Source organism: Furipterus horrens, unplaced genomic scaffold (genome assembly GCF_987537825.1).
Source record: "Furipterus horrens unplaced genomic scaffold, mFurHor1.1.pri manual_scaffold_3, whole genome shotgun sequence".
NCBI classification, from domain to species: Eukaryota; Metazoa; Chordata; class Mammalia; order Chiroptera; family Furipteridae; genus Furipterus; species Furipterus horrens.
This window is the reverse complement of record NW_028327173.1, coordinates 78,841,790-78,852,804: the sequence shown is the minus strand read 5'-3', so window position 1 is coordinate 78,852,804 and position 11,015 is coordinate 78,841,790. Positions and strand designations below refer to the sequence as shown.

At 40.0% G+C, this 11,015-nt stretch overlaps 1 long non-coding RNA gene across 1 annotated transcript; it reads right to left on the bottom strand.

Moving 5' to 3' along the window:
• Positions 1-1,526: 1,526 nt before the first annotated feature.
• LOC150015361 (uncharacterized) lies at positions 1,527-5,303 on the bottom strand. The gene is made up of 3 exons (XR_016509727.1): positions 5,076-5,303; positions 2,722-2,849; positions 1,527-2,232 (listed from the first exon to the last, which is right to left on the bottom strand). It is a non-coding gene; the product is annotated as an uncharacterized LOC150015361 (long non-coding RNA).
• Between the last annotated feature and the right edge of the window lie 5,712 nt (positions 5,304-11,015).

The following is an 11,015-nucleotide window of genomic DNA, read 5'->3' as shown; positions in this document are numbered from 1 at the left end:
TGTATACTATAGAGTTTATTGATGATTTTAATTTTCCTTTATACTTATTTGTCACCAGTTAAAATAAAGGTCATTTAAAATATTATGTATATTTCAGTTTTTCCTAATGTGCAATTTAACAGATGATTTTTGAGTTAATTTTATTGAGGTGGCATTAGTTAATAAAATTATATATGTTTCAAGTGTATAATTCTATAATACATTATCTTTATATTGCATTGTGTCTTTACCACCCAAAGTCAATTCTCCTTCTGTCACCATATATTTGACTCCCTTTACCCTTTACTACCTTCCCCATCCCCTTTTCCCTTGGTAACCACCATGCTGTTGTCTGTGTCTGTGAGTTTGTTTGTTTGTTTGGCTTGTTTGTTCATTTATTGCTTTTGGTTCAGCTCCATTATAATCTATGAGCCCACTATCATGTATGTGTTCCATTGTTGACTGAAAAGTCTTATGCAGCCCATGACTGCATTCTGGTCAAGTTTTTCTTCTTGGGGCCCAGCTGTGAGCTGTTGAGACGCTCTTGTATGTATGAAATAGAACCAAATGACGTGTCCCCAGCTTTTTAAAAACTTTAGTTATCATGTCTGAGGTAACTGGATGATCATTTCCGAGTCAAATTTTGACTTCCCATGCAGTTTGACTTCCATTTCAATCTCATGTATCTCTGGCATAGTTTACATCACATTATTTTGTAATATTCTTAGTCTCATTTTGTATTGTGTCTTATTCTTAGTTCTATACTCAATATCCTTGATAAAGGTTGGCTTGAATGTATCAGTTGAGCACCACTAGATACAACAGAAAAATGCAAATGAAATTGTAGCTGTTTGGAAATGAGAAGTCACCACATAGTCAGTGGCAGAACACCATGACCTTTGCCTTAAATTTTTTTCTGTGGAGAAAGAATTACACTTACTGCAGAAGCCGGTTTCTCAATACTTGTGTTCTATCATATGATTTCTTGAAACTGAACAAATCATTAAAAAATTTTTTTGTTTTAACACAGAATATAACTAAGATGTCACATATAAGTTACATAATTTACATATTAAGATAGATTAGGAGGTTAACTTCAATAGCACAAGAATGAATCTTGAATTTTCTTTATATTAAAGAGAATATTTTCCAAAGAATAAATTCCACTTATTGATTCTCTTCTTATGTAGGACTACAGTGAATTTTATAGTATATATCTACTATCTATTGATATTGTCTATTATATACCATGGCATATATTATTATATGTATCTTACACAGAAACATCTAGTGATATAGTAAATATATTTCTATATAGTTTTGCCTCATATGCAGGGAAACTATGCTTTGGATTTATTTATTTAGTTAGTTAGTTATTTAATATGACTTTAGGTATCTTAGAAGTTAATACAATTACTACAATTTGAACTACTTAGTATTCATGTCAAGATATTGTTTGCCTTTTCTTTAGGAAGGTCTGTAATTCTGATTAGGAAATAATTTTTTATTATGATGAAGGTCAGCATTGACTCCGGTAATCTCTGGTAAACAATTTGTAATATTATGTCTGTCATTGCTTAGAATGATAAAAAACATGTTTGTAGATTATAGTGGCTGGATTCTACTTCTAGGTCTGAGATAACAAATTTTACATTCATTTTTCCAGTCTAAAAGAAGCAGATCCTTCTTAGATTTATTTGAGGGCCTCTCTTTAATTTGCCCTTTAAATGCTGATGTTCCTTTGGTTCTCTTTTATGATCCCTTTCTTTTCACTTCCCCTTTTCCTTTCTTCTTAGATGAAGAACATTGATTGAGTTCCTGCTGTGTAGTAGGACAGGGCCATGCTATACAGCTGAGCGGGTTGTGTACAGTACTGCACAGCTCCAGAAAGTGACATTCACTGCAGCACCCCATGAATTAGATAGTGTCATTTCATTTAACCTCACAACAGCCTGTGAGATGAATGTCATCATTCATATTTTATAGATGAGAAAACTGAGTTTTGGGTATGTTAAAAACTTGTTTGAACTTACATAATAATGCATGGGTGATAGAGTTTGTATGGGTCCAAAGCCTCTGTCTGGTTCTCTCAACAGCATGCCAGCTATTGTGGAAGATTTCAGCTCTTGGTCATCTTATCCATGGCCACAACCTAAAGGATGGTAATTCCTAAAAGACTCTCTACCCCACATCTCTCTCTGTTGCCGGCCTTCTAGACAAGTCTTCCAGTGTGTCCCAGAGGTACCTCAGATCCTGCAGAATTAAAATGGATTCATCGTCATTTTCCTTACAACTGCTCCTCCTTTATTCCCAATCTCAGTGGCACCAACAGCTTGGGCTCTCCTCTCTCGCTTATCCCCCACATTAAGTCAGATCTGTCAGGTCTTATTAGTTCTGTTTCTGAAATCTCTCTCCATTTGTTTCCTTCTTTTTCATGCCACTTGTCACTACTGTTAATTCAGGCCCCCGTTCTTTTATTCTGAGTGCATCCACTCTATCTGAATTATGAAAAGAATCACCTAAAGCCTCACATCTCTAGGCCTTTGCATTGGCCATTGCCTCTGACCAGCTTACCTTTCTCCACCTTCCCCAATTAGCTACTGAGGACACAGCTTTCAGTCACTTTTCCAGAGATGCTCTCCTTGATTCTTTTTACCAACCCCTTTCCTTAAATTAAATTATGTTTCTCTGTACCCCCATGGCACGTCATGTGTAAGTCTATCATATCACTCATCAGAATACCGTGGTAATTGATTTGCTTGTCTGACTTCTTCCCAGGACTGAGCGCTCTCAGAGGACAGGGACCACATCCAACTTGTCTTTGCCTTCCAAGTATCCAGCGCTTTTCTTGGGGGGAGATCAATAAATGCCTGCGGGAATGAATGAATGCATACAGCGGACTCATTAGGTAGATTGGAAAGAATTGTTCACATAATACTAATTCTACATGTTTATTTAGTTCAACTAAAATTTGAATGCAATTTTTATAAACTTGCGTGGTTGAAAATAATGCTGATTTTTTAAATTATACAATATATTTTTCTTTCCTCTTGCCAGTTCCAACAACAGGTGGCCTGGTAATTGCTTAACCCATGTTTTCATTCATATTGGCAGCAACTTCTTCCTTTATCCCATTGATAAGAGATTATAAATCAATTGCATGGTATTTAAAAAGTGGACTCTGTGGAACTTTGGTACTTTTTGCATCAACACTAATGAATAAACTCACCTCTTAAAAGGTGCTTTATTTGTCTTTCTTGATTCATACGCATCAACAGTGGTCACTACACCAAGAAAATACCTTGAGGTTGATTATCTTAGAACCTAAGCTACTGCTAAATTTGAAGTTAGACATCTGTGGGTTGGTTTTCATTAACATGTACCTTTTTCATCTAAGACAGATTTAGGTCTCATTCCAGTTCTGTCCCCTATTTGGTTCTAGCCAAACACTTAAATCTCTCTGGACATCAGTTTCCTCATTTTTAAAATTAAGCATTTATACTAAACTAGCTAGGAGAACTTTTCAAAGTGAAATATCCTCTGATTCTATTACTTTGTGTCCCCACTGTGAATTCCTAGTGTCTTATTTCCCTTGTCCACTTGCTTTTTTTCCCCTCCCACTAGTGGGCTGGTCCTCCTGCCTATCCTACCCCCCCACACACAGGTACACTGTTCTTCAGCACCTGGCTTTGACCTGAAGGTTTTCTGCAACATGGAAAGAGCTGAGAAGCAGTTTGCTGTGTGCTCCTCCTTCGCTGGCATGCTCAGATCCCTTTCACAAAGGGTTTGCTAGTCCTTTCCTTTTAGGAAGCAACACATTACTGTGTGCAGTCGAAAAAGTAGAGTGAGGTTGCAGAGTGAGCACGTAAAGATTCTTGTATCAGAGTAAAGGCATTTCTAAATTGCAACAGATTTGGGACTGTTTTTTGAAATCTGGGGAACAACTAGGTATATATTCTTTTTAAACATTACACAAACTGGCTTAAGATTTTGGAGAGAGGAAGGTGCATCATAGTCCCCCATAGTTTCTGGATTACTTTGTTACATTTTCTTTAATCGAGAGTACAACTTGTTAGGTTACTGTTTCCCACATAATTTGTTGACAAAGCATTTCAGGCAAAAGTTGTTGTTTCATAAAGGTGTGTGTGTATTTTATGGGGTAAACTAAGATGGTCTTGATTTCATTTGTCTGAGTTTTCATTTTATCATTAGATACAAAAGGACAAATCAGGTACAAGGTGTTTTTTTTTAAATTTAAGTCATTTTTTATTTTTCAATTATAGTTGACATACAATATTACAAAAGCTTCAGGTGTACACCCCAGTGATTAGACATTATATAACTTACTAAATGATTATACTGATAATTCTCATACCCATCTGATACCATACATAATTCATCACCACCAAATCAGTATTACATAAAATGTTCAAGGGTCTTCTTTAAGAAGACGACGATGACAAAAAAGAAAATATCAAAAGAACAATAAAATGGCAATAGACACATATCTATCAACAATTGAATCTATAAAACAAACTAAGTGAATAAGCAAAACAGAAACAAATTCATAGATACAGGGAACATTTCCATAGTTACCAGATGGGAGGAGGACTGGAAAGATGGATTAAAAAGGTGAAGGGATTAAGTATTGGTTGTTACAGAACAGCCATGGGGATGTAAAGTATAGCATGGGGAATAACTAGGTACAAGGTGTTTTGATGAGATGTGCATGGAAGTGTTTATCAAAACAGTTGACTGGCAAGGTGGGAAAGCAGGTCTGGGTTGTTGGAAGTAGAAGAAGAAAAAAATTAAAGAGCCTGGAAGGAGGGAGACCAAGGTACTGTGGGAGGACACAGTGCTGAGAAGCAGCAAGCTCTGAAAGCCAAGAGGTGGCATGCCCCCGCCTGGCAGGCTGAAGGACACTGGGGCTGCCGCTTGACACCCTGCTCTGGATTTCTGCGGCAGCTGTCCCAGAAGGACGAGAGAGAGGTCCTGCCAAGTGGAGCCAGAGCAGGAAGACGGGATTGCCCCGGAGCTCTGGCGGCCGGTTCAGACAGGGTTAAAAGACCATCACCTGCAGTTGAAGTGCTACTCACATGGGAAGTAGGAAGTGCCGCGCCGGAGCTTCCTGTATAAATAAACGCGGGGCTCCCGGCGCTGCTGCTGGCGAGCTGTGCCCCAAGCTCTGCGAGGTTCCAGGGCACCGCAGCAGCTACCCAAGGCAGGAGGGGGTTGGTTATAGGTCTTGCTCCTCCGGCCCAATAGGTCTGGGAGCCCGAGTCCTGTAACAGTCCTGCAGGGTGCAAAGCTGTCAGCTGCAGAGCACGGAGGACGAGGGAGAGAATGAAACAGCTCCTCCTCCTCGGTGTACGAGCCGGAGGCTGCTGAGAAGCCCAGCGGAGGAACGGAGCTCTTCCAGCCAGGTAGGTTTAGCAAGCTTTTAAAAAGCTGCAGGCAATAAAAATAAAGTTTAAAAAATAAATACAAGCTGCAGGTGTGGTAAGATGGGAATGGTTTTGGACTAAGAAAAGCAAAATGGACAGGAAACTGTGATACCATGGGTTTTTAGCTTTATGTTCTGGGTTTAATGCTTCAGTCATACTGAATTGAAATCATTCCGAATGCCTTAAACACCTGTTTGCTTTAAAAAATAGATGTCTTCATAAAGGTATAAAAAACTAGTTAAATTTCTACTAAAACAGTCTCTACAGAATGTGTTGGAAAATTCAAGGTTAGATCAAACCTCCCAATGTTTTAAGGGGAGAACCAAAGTTGGCATAACCTCAGATGTTTACGTTCTGTTACTTGGAAATGGACAGCAATATATTGACACACATAGATATGAATAAGATGTTACATTACCCATGGGATCTTGGCCATACATTATGCTGATTATTTTGTCAGGTTATTGCTGATAAAACAAAGTGAAACTATGATCTTATACTACTCTTCTCAAATTTAAGTTAAAATGAAACTGATTCCTGTTAGCTTACCCTTTCCAAGGTACCTTTTGCTTTTGTTGTTAGTTTCAGTGATTCTGCTTCCGATGCATATACTTCTCACATTCAGGTTTCTCAGAAATAAATTCCCCTTTTTGGGAAAATGTTCTCTGCCTTCATGGTTCCACTATAGTCTCTCACATTCTTACTTCTTTCTGCTACACACATATCAGAACATTAGCTGGGGCTCCTGATAGGACTGTCTGTGTTCTTCTAATGAAAACCTCGGCATTTCTGGATGTTTATTTGAACATAGCCAGGTATGAATTTAAAAAAAAATGTATCTAACATTTCTGAAGCAGCAGATAGGGGGTATCTAAGCAGAGCAAAAAATGAACTTTGAGATGACTCAGTTTTTAGGGTGTGGGTAAGAGGCAGAAGGAACCCAGCCAATCTTCCCTGAATTGTTGGCTAATTAAAGTGTCAGATGGCTGCAGCTTTCACTGAGATGAGCCTCTTCAGCTCTGGTCCCTTTCATCTGATTCCTCTGCTGGTTCCCCCTTTTTTCACTCTGTCCTCCCTTCCCAACCCTAGTCATTTTCATGGGCAGCAGTCCTTTAAGTACTTCCAAAACTATTTGAAGAGAAGAGGTGGAGAGAAAAAGAACTAGAGCTATAGCAGATCCACAAAGCCACTTGGAGAGAATTGTATTAGGAAATCCAAGGCCTCATTTTCCCAACTCCTGCCTTACTCTTGTATACCTGTGACTGGTACTTTATTCTTTGTAGTGGGCATAAATTGGGGAAAATAGATAAGGAAAAAAAACCTGTTTTAAAAGCAGCCTCTGACTAATTGAAACTGTAAACACGTGTAGAGAATGTTAAAAAGATGTTGAGTTGCAGAACTGGGTTGCTTGGCTTTTTATTTAAAACAAACAGAAAACTCAACCAACCAACCAACAGCCTCCTCCCCACCCCCTCAAATCAATCACCCTAGATAACTTGCTCCTACACTACTGTGCTGGAAGTGAGGTTTGAATGTGGTCAAACACTGTCTAAACCCAGAATTTTACAAATATTTACAGTCACCAATGCCAAATATCTTTGTGCTGAGCCCCAAGAACATTCTCAGCATTCAAAAGCTCCATTCTCATGGATGGTTTCAGGTCATTGGCAATTTAGACATTCAGGCTTCCAAACTAGGTCAGTTTAAGACATGTCTTTTTTTTTTTTTTTTTTTTTTTTTTAATAATAATTAGTTTTTGAGTTCCCAGATTATGAACCAAGTTTTCTCAGCCAAACTATACAGCAGAGAGAGAAGTTATGCTCTATCTAGAAAGAAAAAAGTTTAGTTTACCTAAGTAGCTTCCTGGAAACTATCTTTCTCTTCAATAATATGAATATGTTTTATCTGAGAAAATACATTTAGATTTTTCTTTTTGAAAAGTACTTTTAATATTTTAGATGTTTAGAAACATTTATAGGGTCATCAGAGTCATTTCTCTGCAGTGTTTTTACTAATTCTGGTTTGTGTGGTGCCGTTGGCTTTGACTAATGACATTATTTTCTTGTTAAGTGAGGTTGTAGTGTTTGAAATCGCCAGTTTGAGGTAGAGGTCAGGAGTCATGCTGAACCCAGATGTTGATAGAGGAACAAAGTGCAAACAGTTTTGGAACTAAACTTATAGTTTGTGCAACTAATTATTTTGGATATGGGAAAGGGGCCAAACTGCCCCACAAGTCATGCTTTCCACTCTGGGCTGTGCGGAGTAGGTATCTGCAGCCACTGTTCCTGAGTGCTGTGACTTTTTTTTCAGGGATGCCTGCCTTCACTTATAGAAGTTCCTTAGCTATAATATATTATCAATATTTTCAGTGTTTGAATTGCTGAAAGTAATACAGATGAGAACCAGGCCTTTAATATTTTCTCTCTTCCATGTACATTCAGAAAACTTATCTACTGTAATATTGAATGCCCACTGTTTGTCAGGTGTATGTATGCTAGCTGCTGAGAATAAAAAGTTATATCAGATGTGGCCTCTGTCCTCAAGTAATTCACATAAGCTTGGAAGTGACTTTGAACTAGAGTGCTAGTTCTCAATTCATGTTGTTTTACCTGAGCGTGAAAAATACATTGATGTTTGTCATCTCAACTCTGATGTTACCTGAAGAGTCATAACCACATCTAAGTCCATTTATTTAATTATTTAAATTAAAAAAAATTTTTTTTCACTTTTAGGCATATGTGGGAGGTCTGGTACTAAAATTTTATTTTTATTAACTTTGGCATTTGTTATTTACTTGGTCAATGAGTACTTGTCAACTCAATGCATCATACTGTAGTAGTTACTTAAAAATGTTGTATTCCTTCTTAGTTGTGGAGGGAGACGGAGCATATCAGTCTAGGCCTCTATCCTGTCTCAGTATTATTTTTGATGATACTATACAAATTGCCCCTGGCTGGTTTGGCTCAGTGGATTGAGCGTCGGCCTGCGAGCTAAGTGTCGCTGGTTCGATCTTCCAGTCAGGGCACATCAGAGAAGGAAAACTCTGACTCCAAAAAACCTCCGCTGCCTTGCGGCATACCTCTTCAGGGGAAAGGCTAAGGGAGTAAACCCCGACAGAAAATCCGGAGCCGGAGTCCCTAAGGCGGTTTGACGTTGTAGTCAACACCGGCAACTCCTGCGGCGCACCTGAAGCCAAGCTGTATTGACTCCGTCTTTCCCTTGGACCCTTCAGCTGCGAAGAGAGGGGGGGTCTGCTGCATGGGCAACAGCAGACCCTCCATATCACCCTGCCCAGGCTCTGTAGCTTCAGCTTCACTGGAGAGGACACTCCGGCGTCATCGCAAGATGTCGATTCAACACGGGAGGAGACAGATACCGTGTCACTCCCGAGTCGGACTGCACAGCCATTCTCGGCGGTGCAGATAGACTCTTAAGAAGCTACACCATCGTCTCTCGAGACGGATGGCTGCCGACGATACTTAAAAATGGAAAACAGTTCATTAAAGAGAATAAAAGTGACCAATGCTTTTGCAATATGGAATGAGAAACTTCTCATCATAGATCAAGATACTTCTGATCACATGACTTGTAGTATCTATGAAAGAACATACCTGGAAAGCCATGTTTCATTGTTTTCTAATTCCTCTGCAGTCATAAGTCTGAGTCCAAGACCTTTAGTCAACTGGTTCTTTGTCTTTCTTGGAAAGATAGAATAAGACATCTCATTTCTCTCTTTGCTGGACTTGTGACTAAAGCTATAAACCCACAAATTGTCTTGTGTATGATTACAAGAAACTACTTGTTGACAATCTCCTCAACTAATTGACTCTCTGTAAGTGGGGACTGGGTTTAATTACCTCTACATCCCTAGCACCTAGTATCTATGGAATTCAGTTCTTTCTGTGTTGACTTTGTTTCATGAATATTGGTTCCTTAAGAAACTGATTTGGCAAAGACATACAAGAATGCACACCCTGCACTTTGCTTAGTATGGCATGCAGGAGTTTCCTTTCCCAAACTGGTGTTAAATTTGTTTCTAATTAAATTTTTTATATGTGCCTCTGGTCAAGATGACGGCATAGACAGACATGGCTCACCTCTTTGCACAACCACATCAAAATTACAACTGAAATGTAGAACAGCCATACTCAGAACTGTCAGAAATAGAGTTGAATGGAAGTCTGACAACTACAGAATTAAAGAAACTCCATCAATCCAGACTTGTAGCAGGGTGCAGATGTGGAATGCGGAACAGGCTGGTCCCACACCCCCATGTGGTGGATAAAAATTCGGAAGGGATATCTTGGGAGTGAGGGGTCCCAGGCCCACACCAGGCTCCCTCGCCCAGGATTCCAGTTCCAGGAAGATAAGTCTCCACAACTTCTCACTGCAAAAACCAGTGGGAATTAAGTCCATGGAAGAAACTGCTGGAGCCCCAAGCAGTTCCTCTTGAACTCACCTACTCAGACTCATTCTCTCTGAGCTCCAGCACCTGGGTAGCAGCTTGAAAGGCACCAGTGGTATGCAGGGAGAAACTTAAGTGTCTGGCACCAAGACCAGCAGAGGCCATTATCCCTTTTCTAAACCCTCCCCTGATAGAGCCAGCAAGCTGGTGCCATATTTAAGACTCCATCAGCCTGGCTAACACTGTTAGACCTACCTCAGAGATCCCAGATCCTCCATCCCACCCAATTTATGGCCCCACCCAGCCTGCTTTTCCATATGAATGGCTGGTCTGGGCTCATACTTCACAACTTACTAAATCCTATCAAACAAGCAGCAGCTGGCCTCAGTGAGTTCCAGGCCAAGCACTAACAGCAGCCAGCCTAGATTCACAGGTTGGCTTTGCCTGGGAATCTCCAAGCCCAGCACAAGTAGCAGCCATCTCAGATTGCTTTATAGCTCAGGCAGGGTGGCCCTGGGCAAAACACAGTGGGGACTGAACTTGCCCTGCACCACCCAGGAAATCCAAGAGCCTGTGAATACAGTGGACAGCTACAGACCATGGGGGAGCACCACCACCCTGCCTTAGCACAGCTCATTCTCCATAGGAGGGCCAAGGTTGGTGGTCAGTGGTCACAGTCAGTCCTTGCAGCTGACAGGCCTAGGTAAATCCCTCCCATTGATCTGCCAATAGCAACCAAGGCTCAACTACAAGAAGAGGGTATACTCATCACACACGAAGGACGTACCTTGAATTACCCAGATTAGGTGTTAGGGGAGGCTGTGTCACTGGACCCTACAGGACACCTACTACATTAGTAAGCAAGACACAGAGTCATAGCAGCTCTATCTAATACATAGAAACAAACACAGGGAGGCTGCCAAAATGAGGAGACAAAGAAACAAGGCTCAAATGAAAGAACAGATCAAAACTCCAGAAAATGATGTAAGCAAATGGAGATAAGCAATCTATCAGATGCAGAATTCAAAACACTGGTTATAAGGATGCTCAAGGAATTTAGTGAGGACCTTAATAGCATAAAAAAGACCCAGTCAGAAACAAAGGAGACACTAATTGAAATAAAGAACATTTTACAGGGAAACAACAGTGGAGTGGATGAAGCTGAGAATCAAATCAATGATTTGGAA